General features: G+C 39.1%; 1 long non-coding RNA gene across 6 annotated transcripts in view; it reads left to right on the top strand.

Annotated features, from left to right (window-relative positions):
• Window positions 1-12,422, top strand: part of LOC103387342 (uncharacterized) — a 20,179-nt gene that overhangs the window by 2,486 nt on the left and 5,271 nt on the right. For 3 of the 6 annotated variants that reach the window (XR_522410.3, XR_001760813.2, XR_001760812.2), the window contains 6 exons: window positions 2,102-2,419; window positions 3,128-3,192; window positions 9,501-9,645; window positions 9,811-9,871; window positions 10,811-10,912; window positions 10,994-11,033. This is a non-coding gene — a long non-coding RNA (uncharacterized LOC103387342). The remainder of the gene's footprint in view (window positions 1-2,101; window positions 2,420-3,127; window positions 3,193-9,500; window positions 9,646-9,810; window positions 9,872-10,810; window positions 10,913-10,993; window positions 11,034-12,422) is intronic. The other 3 variants (XR_003051314.1, XR_001760811.2, XR_001760810.2) reach the window with 3 other exon arrangements.

Below are 12,422 nucleotides of genomic sequence, written 5' to 3'. Positions count from 1 at the left end.
GCAAACATAAAATGTTGTGATGATGGCACGGTTAACGGGGAGCTGGCGCACTAAGTAGGAGGCCGCAGAGAGAATTAGTGAAGTCGTCTGCGCCACGGTTAAACATTCTGAATATCCCAATGCTGATGCTTTAATCAAATGCCCCTCCTGCAGTAGCAGGTGGGGGTTTGGGGAGTAGAGGTGGGGGTTAACTGAGGAGAAGGGTGAGCCAGTCAGTCTGGGGCCTGGAGCCTCCTGACTGTGTGGCTCCACAGGTAATATCTGAGACAGTTTGCTGTAATAATAACATCGATGACAGCCGAGGCAGATTAGAGGAGGAGACAGGGAGAAAGTGCAACTTTCTCCTGTTTGTTATGTTACTGATGACACAAGACTTAATACAAGAGAGCTCTTTGTCTGCTGCAGAGGGATAATGTTAATGCTTTTGTAAAGAAAGACGTTGAAAAGATGGTCCCTGTACTGTCAAAGTCATCATTTCCTGAGTGCTTTATCAAGTTTTTATTCAAAACAATGGGGCTTGCTAAGAAGCAAGTGTTTGAATTCTGGTCTTGGATGATGTTAAAGTTTCATTGTGATACTTTACAACATAGACCTTTGACAACAAGTATGAGTTTCATCAAACATTTACATCAGTGGCAGGTGGGCTCCTGGGGGAATAACATTGCCAGGCAGTCCATGGGTCAGGGTTCACGCCCCAGACTGAATATAGACTTTAATTTATCCTTACTTCTGCTTTGAGTTATATTAAGTAACATAAGTAATAACATAAGGTAATATCTAGGCTAAGTTTGGGCTAGTATTTAGCTATTTTTTGTGTCACCTTGTAGCTTATTTTTTTGTTAGCTCCTTTTGTTATTTGTAGTTAATTCTGTAGTGACTTTTAGAAACCTGTAGAATTTCTAAAGGTAAATATAGTTTTCTCTATAGTAAATTGGAAATGAATGAAATTTGATCTTTGTATCAAATATCTATCAAATAATAATTTGAAGGGAGGGGGATTTAATCTGATGTGACCCCCAGCCACTTAATGCTCAGAATACAGTTTCTTACTTTGTAAGTAATAGAGTACATTCTTTTACTTATAAACATGCACACACCTGCACTTTGACATATACACACACACCAGTGATAGCTCAATCACACCCTTCACAGCCTCAGTAAACATGTGGGAGCTTTTAGAGTAAGTTTAATGGCTATTTACTATGTTTTGTTCACTTCTCATTAAGTGTGTTTTCCACTCATAGAGAAGTAATGTTTTGGAAAATTCTGTGAAATGAAACACACACACACATCACGCCACCATTTGGCACATGTGGTTCTTTAATTAGCAATCTGGTGTCTATAAGGACAGAGTAGGAAACTGCAGAAACAGAACGACAGACGTGCGTTCAGAACAGTTGTCAAACCATATTTAACCAAAATTTCATTTAACTGGTGTTAGATTTTCTTCCAAAATTGTAGCTGGTTAACCACCAATTTCTTTAGTTATTCTTTCAAAGAAAAATATTTAAACAGCACTTTTACTAACTTATAAAACTGGATAAATATTTAGCTTACTTGCTTTGCAAAAAAATATTAGCATATTATCTTTTATTTTCCAACTTACAGTTTGTTTACTACTATGTTTACTATATTTTCTACAGTAAAAAAAGAATTAAAAAAAATTAGACACAGCTAGACCAAAAGAAACAAAGCATTTCATGCAGAAGGTTGTGGGTTCAGATCAGTATAAGTTGCACAGCCAAAAAAACACATAATGAAATGCATTTACTGGACACAAAGGTTGAAGTTTTCCACAATCGACAGTATTACTATCAATTATTTGAAAACTATATCTGCAATTAGTGAGTGTACACAACCACATTATTCATTAAATAAGTAAATAAAATGAATGCACTGACTAGAGTGATCTTCGCCTGACTCTAAAACCTGAAACATCTTCCCTGGCTCTGATTTTTTTTTATTATTATTAATTCAACAGTGGAATAAAAATGTAATATCATTTTGCAGTTTATGTATTCATGTGATGACCTGATAAAATTCTGTTGTGTCACAGCGACCGGACCGAACTGTTGCTTTATAGAATGATCTGCCTTTTCAGCTTTCTCTAACATCTGAGACGAGGGATGATTGATGCCAGAGGAGAAAAAAGGCCTTGAGGGTGGAGTACTTCAAACAAGACACAGAGAAGAACAATCTCAGACCCCTAACCTCCCGGGCCTCCTCCCACCCGCTCCCTCCTGCGGGTCTGTACCACTGAAAGGCTCCTCACTGGAGTCCACTTCTGCCCTGGCTGCCAGCTGGAGTGGCCCTAACCTCCGACCTTTGACCCCCAGCCAGCAGCATCACAGAACTCAGTCCCGGATGGAGAAGAGCTTGATGGTCTCTGCGGGGGGCACACATCCTGTGAGACACTGTGGTGAGCACAACACAGAGGAGAGAGTACAGGTGTTAAGAGCTGGGACAAGTGTTACACATGTTCTTCACACTGTCTTCACTGCAGCGCCTTCCTATTATACTCACAACAAATTTGCACAGGATCATAAAAAGCCTTTCACTTTGAGCGTGTGTGTGTGTGCGTGTCTGTCTGTCTGTCTGAGTTTGCGTGTCACGCTCCCATCTGTCCTGATGCTCCCGGGTTAAAGAGAGAATCCTGCTGTTCCATGATGGAAAACTTTGTGCTACAGAGAGATCCAGTTACAGGAGAACAGAGCTTTTATCCTTATTAAAGAAACATGTGGCCGCTCTCTGCTGCTGGGATGAATAGGGAAGAGACTGTTTTTCCTCCTTCCTCCTAAACTTTCATTTCTTTTTGATCATCATTGAAAATGAGGGGGAAACTTTTTTTTTTTTTTTTTACAGTTTTCATTAAAATTGAATTTAAGATTTTATTTAGATAACTTTAAAATTAGTTCGTTTTTAAAAAATTTAATTGCAGCTTATTTTTCTTAAATTTCCATCCATTTCCTTCTGTATTGGGTTTTAAGATTTATAATACTTTCCATAAATGTACAGTAGTAGTAGTAGTAGAATTCTTAGATTTAAGACAGATTAGACATTTGTTCATAGAACGCAGGATCTGCCAGCGATCTCTGTTTATTCAAAATGTTTTCTTTTTTCTTCTCAGATTTCCACCCTATTTCCTTGAATTCTAAATCACTTTGAATCCCACACCTTTTCTACAGAATTAAGGTAAGAGTGCTGCTTTCTTTTGATTATGACTTTTTAATAGAATTCCAAAAATTATTGAACATTAAAATAAAAATAATACATTTTTAGTATAATATACATTAGAATGAGGAGCTGGATTCTAAATTAATCTGAAAGATTAGAATTTTTCCCAGAAGTTATTGTAGTGCAAATATAGTGGCAGAAGGAAAGAATGGAGCTCTGGTCTTGTAAACTAACTCTGGATGGGACATTTATTTCTTGATATTGTTTTTTTTTAGTGCATAACATATGCATTTTCATTAAACCCAGTCTGTCATAATGGCCTACTGTACTAAGATCTGAAGGATCTGGTCATGTATAAAACATAAATTTAGTGGGACAGCTACAAACCTCCGTTAATTCCACATTCCCTGTCACATGAACCATCCTCAGCCCAGTCACAGGATGTGAATCACTGCCAGTGAATCAACTCCAGCAGCAGACCTTCATTGGGGGCAGATGACTGTCACAAAGATGATTATCTTTGTACTCTGTAGGCACCGTGTGGCCACTGTGCTCCCTGACCTCGCTTCCCAGAGGCTGCTTTGTTCCCGCACTGTGCCTGGTAGAACAACTGGCTCCGACATTTCAAAGCTTAATGACATACCTGCGGAGGAAAGGGAGGCAGAGCCTGATAAAGAAGGCTATCAGTGACGCGTGATTAGTAGCTTTAGCATAAACAATAAACTCTGTTACAGTAAACTGTGCTGGAACTACAGTATATACAGTAACCCAGCGTTGTCCAAACATGGGGCCAGATTCAATATTTAAAAAGTTTCCACTGTGGTTCTTTAAACAATATCTGTCAACTGACAATTGTGCTGTATCTTAACACTTTTTTTTTAGTGAAAATGTTTATTTAGAACTACTACTAGTTTATGCATCACATTTCTTTTTCACTAAACTCTGGAGAGCAGAGTGGTTATCAGACCAGACGTAGGACAAGTTGGACTTCAAAATAAATGGAGTCTTCAGTGTCGGCCAAAATCAACTAAAAACAAGGATGTTGATTTTGTTATCACATCCTCTGAATATCATCAAACACGTTTTTTAAACAAACATTACAGTTACGTTCATCTTATCTTGTGATAATGTTAGTACTGTAATATAGGAGGCAGCAGTTTAGAGTCAAGAGTTTAGATAAAAAAGTGAAAACAGAAGTGTTGGTTCCATTAGAGCAGAATTGCATTTAAGGAATGTTTGAAACAAGGATCAGTCCAAATATGAGACAACCTGAAAAGGGGAATATTTGTTAATATTGCTTAATAATATGCGTAATATTTTTGTGCACATTTCATCCATACTTTTGATTTTATGTGAAGTTCCTGGAGTGGTTGTTGAGCTTTGATTGGAAGTTGAGTGGTGCAAGACAAAATGTCTGTGAGTCATATTTCATGTCTTTCTCTGATGAAGTGTAATGATGTGGAGGGAGTCAGGGGTCATTGACTGGAACAAGGTGGTGACAGGTGAACAGAGCAGCGGTAATAGTCACAGACATAATGTCTGTGCTGGCTGACAGATGGACAACAGGAACTATTTTTCTCTCAGTACTGACATTCATGTGAACCAACAGTTCGTTTTGTAGCAGAACATAAACTTTAGTCTTTAGTATTTCTCAAATACGTTAGAAAAGCCAAGAATTTTTCATCGTCTAAACCTATTATCTTTGTTTACATACCCTTGATATGGGCCAGTTACATACAAATTGTTAGGGTTTTTTGTTGTAGTTCTTTGGAAACAAAATATTCCAAAAACTCTAGGAAGAATACAAGCTAGAGATACATCTAAGAATGCATTAATGTCTACCCTGACCCTAGTGCATGGTTTTGGGTCTGCGGGGTTTAAGATCTGGAAAAACAAAGTTAATTTCTGCTGTAAAATACCCCTCAGAGCTACTTCAGTCTGATAAGGGCTGGTACGAGTGCAGCAGATTGACTTTGATTCTGTCTTTGTTACTTATCCAGTTTCTGTCAGTTATCACTTGCTCTGCAAAATACAATAGGAAATAACTTTAGTCATAATTTTCCTGTCAGTTGTACTTTGCTCGAGTAGAAGCCAGTTCACAAGTCACAGCAAATTGAACTAACACAATAATGGCGCTGCGTCTGTCTCCTGAATGAGCCAACGTAGTTACTGTTACGCTATGGTTTTACAGCAGCCTATGAACTGATCCCTGAGGAAAGACGCCTGCCAAATTGGGATTTTACTAATGTCCCATAATAACTCCCAGATGGTGCAACGGCAGGAAATGCTTCAAAAACCTCAGAACAAATAGAATACGAAGGATGATGCACTCATGAGCAAGTCTGTTCTCACAATTTATCTGGACTCTCTGGATTCCTGGTTTTCTTAAAGAGAAACCTCCCCCGTGGCTGCAGTCACAGACTGTCTCTGTCTCTCTGCTTGACCTGTGCACTGCCATGGCTGCCCCCCCCACCTCCCCAATTCATCACTTAACCTTTGAAAAGTGGTCAACTGACTTCAGAGAGAAAAAGTGATTCCAGGATTAAAAGGGTGTGAGATCAGCCAACGCCGATTCCATAATTATGACAACAACCGCTGTCGAGTCTGCCCCACAGTGACTGTGGCCTTCAGTCGGTGTTTGTAAAGGCCCTAATAGACATCTGAGCAGGCTTTGGTCTCATGCTTGTGAAAGCACTTTAGCAAAGAGGTAAACAGCCTGGGGCCAGCAATAATAGAGTGGAACTGATTAGAGGAGGAGAGGAAGGAGAGGAGAGAGAAAGAAGAGAGGAAAGTGAGACACCAACTGATAGCATCTCCTTAACCAGACCTGATTATATTAGACAACCAAGACGCCATAATCTGTGAGATGACTGTGTGTTTAAGGGCACATGTGAACAGTTAACAACAACAAAAGAGCAGACTGTGGAAATATATTTGTTTTCAAAGACAGATGTGAACAATACTGAAAAATAAAAAACATAAAACGTCTCTAAGCCTCGGAAGAAATTAACAAACTCTACCAAGAAAAGGATAGAAACATCTTAAATAAACTCGATGTCTTATTTGAAATGATACATATAAACGTGCTTTACCTAAATTAAAAATAGACCAGATTGATGGCAGTAATGCAGCTTCAAGAACACTGGCTGTTGTTAAAAAGAAACATGGAGTGTGGGAAGGACAGGATCAGCTCACAGGAACAGATGGACACTTTTTGTATCGTGGCTAAAACGTTTAGCATTTTTGGTCTATACAATAATACAAGTCATTTGTTTAGATCCCGGTGAGTTTAGTATCAGTTGCAGGACAGTATCACCTCACCCATGTGTGATTAACCTCAGATGTGTCTGTCATTAGATCCATTACCCTTTTTTTGTTGTCTTAAAGGACAAGTGTATTATTTATTCTAATGGACAAAGGTTTGAGTAAGATTGAGGCCTAGTTTAAAATGATTGGGTTTTTTATTTTTATATCCTTTGTTTTACTAATATCATGATTGTTATTGTTCTTATAACTTGTCTCTGTCCAACTTTTTCTCCTTATCTCACATTTCTATTTTCTCACCGCTACCCTAACGTAAACACCTGACCTTTGCGGTTCTCTATATTTTTTAAAGTCTTGTTTAGAAGAAAGTAATGTCAGAGGAAAAGAAGGGTGGTGTGGATATCTGAGTGTCACCCTCATCTCCACAGGACGTGGAAAAACGTTTTGTTTCGTCAGGTTTCAAAGGGCGTAGCAATTACATCAGAGACACAGGATGACAGGACATCCGTGCACAGCAGCACAGAGCGAAAAAAAAATGCTTAGAGGAAAGAGCCACGCCTGCAAAAAGTTAACAGTGAAAAAAAATCATCCTCTCTTCTCTCGTCACCTCTCCTCGACATGGCTATAAGCAGCACTAAAGCAGCACTCCAATAGCTCATCTCCATCTTCTCTGTGTCCAGAGAAGGCGCCCATTGTATGCCCATTCCTCTCTGCCCAAGTCACTTTCCTATTGAGGCTCTGAAAGGGCCTTTGAGGGGCCCTGTTTTGGCTGTGCAGCTCACCTGCAGAGGAGAGACTATGGGGCTATTCTAAAGCCCAGCAGCTGCCAGGGCAGAGAGGCTGGCACCCAGTGGGAGAGAGAATAGTGGCCGCAGAGTCTTTCAATATGAAGCCACTTAGTAACAGAAGGCATGTGCCAAGCCTGCAAAGCCAGAAGGGAAAGTCAGCCTTTAGTTTTTCTGAGTTCATTTAATATCAAAAAGTATTTAGAACTATATTCTCTTATAATTCTTTATTTGTCCGGCCCTGCTGTTTGTGGAGTAATAATTTCCAGACTAGTTTGGATAATTCTCACAGTGTTTACAAACATAAATTCCTCAATCCCTGCAGGGGGTGCTATAAACACAGTTGAAGTTCCCTGATCTGCAAGTTGAGTACAAAGTTATTGTTTTCTCTTAATTCACTTCCTCACTGCAGGCTAGCCTTGGTTTCAGTATGTTTGTCCAGCTAAACATAGCACAGAGCGCTGCGGTTCTCTGGTGCTGCACAATTCAAGAAACTTAGTGCCAAAGCATTAAAGTTATTCTATTTTTTTTGACGAAAAACAAACCTATTTCTTAAGAGATTATTATTTAAAACAACCATGATAATCCTGCTAATCTCTTCCTTTACTGTTGACTTTTACTGGATCATTTCCACTGATAAATATTTCCACACTACCACACAGTGATTTAATTACTTACAAAAATAGCAAAAGATAAGACAGACAGAGAGTAGCACACATAAAATTATTATAATAACAAAATATAAATCACAGTGGGATTTCAATTTTTATTTATTTTTATTTTATTTATTTTCTATTGTTGTATGGATTCTTTTTATGAAGTTCCTTTGGTATTTTTTGGGCAGTATGTTGACCAACAGGTGGTGTGGTGGAGAGAGCAACAAGAGTCAAACTGGTGACCAAAACAAGCTACAATTTGTTTATGAAAAACCACTCAACTCTTTGTCATGTGACAGGTCCGGCTTAGATGTAGGATCTCAGGAGCTGCTGTTGCTGTGAAGAAGCTTTTTCCACACAAAGACTCTTTTCTATCAACGGGCTAGCTCCCACACAGGCGCTAATTTACGATGCCCTCACAGCAATTTCCACAGTCGGAGAAGTTCAATTGTGTTTTCCAGCTCATTAAGCATCTGCACAACAAAGCTTTCATTTTCTCCTCCGTCCACTTCATCCCCCTCTTCTCTCTCTTTCTCTCACTACTCATCATCTTCCCTTTATCCCACTGTCCACTAATCTTTAGGCATCTAGTCCAAAAAGGAAGATAGGCTGGATACATTGGGTCTAGTTATTCTAACAATTTCCCTCCCCCTACATTAAATTCGGTTTCTGTCTATTTTGTGTTTGGTTTTGTTTAAAGCTCTGCTTTAATTCCACAGGCTCCCCTCCTGTAGACTAGGGAGAATTTAATGGTTGTTTATTCAGGGGCCTTCGTTGTGCCCTCCCCTCTCTTTCAGGGTTTCATGAGATGATGTGGAATCTTTTGTGATCTACGAAGACTCAACTCAGCATATTTGTTCAGGTTGTCACTGTGCTGAGATCACAGACACAGACCTATCTACACAGGCTAAAAATATATGAAAGTTACACAAGACCGTTTTTTTTAAATGAATACTTTTAGTAAAAGTATTAAAATAGTATGCTTCAAAGGAATGACTTGGATAACTGAAATATCTCATTGGACGGAAGTATCTGCCTGAGAGGAAGTCAGTGAAAAGAATTAATTCCCACCATCAAATGCTAGCGTGTAGAACGAAGCAGAGCATGTAAATAAAATTAGTTCCAGTACTGGCTGCTCTGTAGTGACATCCTCAAAGTTTCAACGAAATATATGACTCACCTCTCAAACGAGAGGTTTTAGAGGTTTGCGTTAAAGTCATCAATGAAAAGTATATTCATAACCTCACCTACATAACCTTAGATGATAGCAAAAATCAGATTGTATAATGTTTATTGACATTATTCAAACTGGTTAAAGTTGATTCCAAGTTTCTGGCACATCTGTCCAAGATCTATATGTTTATATTTTATGTTTGTATTTCAACAGTATTTGAAGTCAACACAGGGGAGGTGTATGTGTGTGTTTTTGGCAGATTGTGTCAGGTTCCTAATGCTTCCGTTTACCCCCTGTGGAGTTTCCTGCTAATCCTCTCTCATCACTTTAATACTTTCTACTGCTCAGTACAGAGCCTATGATACTTTGACATCCCCTTTCTCTGTTCATCATGGTCATTATCGTTATTGAATGTAGAAAACCATCTCTCTCTCTGTCTCCTGTCAGCACAGCCTCTGAGCTCACTCTTACCCCTGGCTCGCTGCGGCTCCAGAGGGAGTGTCTGGTTCCCGCTGCCCTCCTGGTTCCTCCCACACTGCAACAATATGGCAACATTATCTCTGTGTTCACCTGTTAGCACCTGGCGCTGCAGGTAGGACTTACCGCTGAGTCTCCGACAGCCGCACACACTGCTCATTTCTGTTAGATGCCATGTGGAACGCGACTTCCTGTCACCAAACCCAATATCCTACATACAATGCACACAAAGGCATAATAACCCGCTCACTGTGGACCTCTCAACACTTTCCCCCGGCAGCTGAGCCGTGCCAACATATAAAAGATGAATGAAAACACTTAAGCAATCAACGACCCATCAGGTAATTACAAAGCTTCTCACTATCGTCTACCAATTGAGTTCCCACTACATCATTCTTTATGGGGGGTTTATTGAGGTCTGTGCACATGGAAAAGTGGTCTAACACGAATTTGGTGTTTTAACTATACTTGGCTTTAAACTGAATGTAACCCAAATGTCCAAGCAAACATGATCTGAGTCGGATGAGTATTACAGTTGTTCATTTTTATTAGATATCACTTAGAGCCTCCGAAGCCTAATGTGGCATTGCACCCACAACCACTTTTTTTAAAATGAAAAAAAGAAAAACTAAGACCTGAAGAGATTCTCCGTCTTTAAGTGTTTATGTGTATTTTTCTGCTATTTCATGGCAGGGTTTAAATTTTATTTTTTTTTAAATGTCTTCAGAACCCAAAGCTCAAAAAGGATACAGGGACATTATGTCTGTCTCGTACACAGTTAATTGTAGTCAACCAATTTCAAAACAATTTCCCATTTTCATACATTGGTATACAGACAGTAGATGACCTGGTTTCTGACCATTCACTGATTGGTGCATTATTTTGTGCTTTGTTTGTTGTTTCACAAAACAGCAAACAACGTCTTAATTTCTATAACTGACATCATGTTCCACTGGAGAAGGTCTAAGCTTAATTTTTTTGTACCAACAAGTATTAATGAAAGCAAATATTATTATTTTTATGTGGAGTGAGGAGTTGTTTTAGTGAATCATTTCTGCCCCTAGTGGCTGTATTCACTTTTTGTGAATTATCTATGGAAAACATAATAAGTCTGACTTTTTGTCTTTCCAACTCTGTTTCTTTAGAGAGAATGTAGGCCTTGAGGAGGTCCCTGACACCAGCCAAAATATCCTATAGACCCCTTAATAACTGCTGTCTCCTCAAGCTGCTCTTTGTGAATCCTCCTGAATTCTTTGTCTGTTTTTTTACTCTGTTACAAGGTCAGAAATGTTCTTAGAAAAATGGCCCGTGGTCCACGGCAGGTCACTGACCTTTTTCAATGTTAGGCCAAAACAGGATACACCTCACTCTACCCGGAACAGGTAGGGTAACAGCTCACATATCACAAAGTGCTCATGGTGGTAAAGATGAAACAACTAATTAAGGCTAACGTGTCCTTGCAGTTCCCATTCAGCCTGAATCAGATAAGGAGGAACAATTCTGGTAAGACCTGAGGCCTTTCACACTCTTTGGTATGATTGGCATGACGGCTCAGAAGAAAGGGAGTTGGATCTGTATCTTTGACTTCATTATTTCACTTGATAATTGCACTAATTTAAGTAATTAAAACTGGGGTAAATGGCTTTTGGTGATTTTGTTATTGGTGACATTTAATACTGCCTACTAGGTATTTTAATATGCTTGAGAAAATCCAATGTGATTTAATGTTTGTTTGTGTTTTCAGTTCCAACCAATGTACAAGCTTCTTCCTTCACATGCACAGTGTTGATCTTGTGTTTGTTTCTTACCAGGCTTATATGTAGCATAAAAAACAGCACTTTAAATACCCCACAGTTACGGTAGAGGCAGCTGAAAGGCCTAAACCTTGAATTTATAGATGAGGTAACATTTCACGAGGCATGAAATTTGACTAAAATCCCAATCCCAGATACTTGACTGTGAACTGGAAATAAAATGGTGTTAAGTCTGAACAGGTCTAATTTTTTTAAGTCATAACCAGCCATTAAAATGTCAGGAAATGTTTTATTTCAGACATAAAAGCGGAGTTGAACTTTTGTAATAATATACGCGAGGTTTAGGTTGTGACAGAACACTAATGATATTTACATTATGATACAGTACACCAGTTGGCGTAGGCAAGGGACCGGACTATAAATATGATACCTGTGCGTGTGGGTCGGTCAACACAGTTTATATAAAGAGCGTGTTTCCATGTAAATGTCAGCAGGGAAAGAAAAGCTTGTGACCCGAGATCAATGGATGTCTTGACATATCAATGTTGGCAGGTCCTCTCAGATGCAGGGCAACACTTGTGTTTCACTGCGCAGGCCTCACATCTCTTTTAAAGATGATACACTTTTACCAAAACCCTTCCTGCTGTGTTTCATGAATTTTTTATCCCACATGACTCTGGCCCCTTTTTAACAAAGTTTGCTTAGGAGAGCTGGAAGTCCTGCCAACTCCTATGAGTGAGAATGATTTAGAAAATGAAACATAAAAAGCTTGTTTCGACATATTTTTGAAGAGGAAAAGAAAAAGCTTTTTAGAATCCATAATAACTTCCTTTAACCAAATCCTAACTTGGGCCAGCCGTGGATAGACATGTCTGATGGATGAGTGGATGGATGGACAGTTGGTTGAATGGATAACTTTCAGAGAGGAAAGTGTAATTTTCATAAAACTATTCAAAGGCTAAAACTGAGCGTTATCCTATGCTAGTATCTGATAGTGTTACAGTATCTACTATGGAACAACTCCATTACCACAACGTACATAAAAAGTATACAACCTAGAGCAGGTGTGGGCAAACTTCTTGACTCGTGGGCTTACAGTTGTCCTAAAATTGAAGGAGGAGATAGAGTGTTCGTGTGA

This window comes from Cynoglossus semilaevis, chromosome 12, assembly GCF_000523025.1.
Source record: "Cynoglossus semilaevis isolate Cse_v1.0 chromosome 12, Cse_v1.0, whole genome shotgun sequence".
NCBI lineage: Eukaryota > Metazoa > Chordata > Actinopteri > Pleuronectiformes > Cynoglossidae > Cynoglossus > Cynoglossus semilaevis.
The sequence above is the reverse complement of the archived record's forward strand: the minus strand, read 5'-3'. Positions and strand labels throughout refer to the sequence as shown.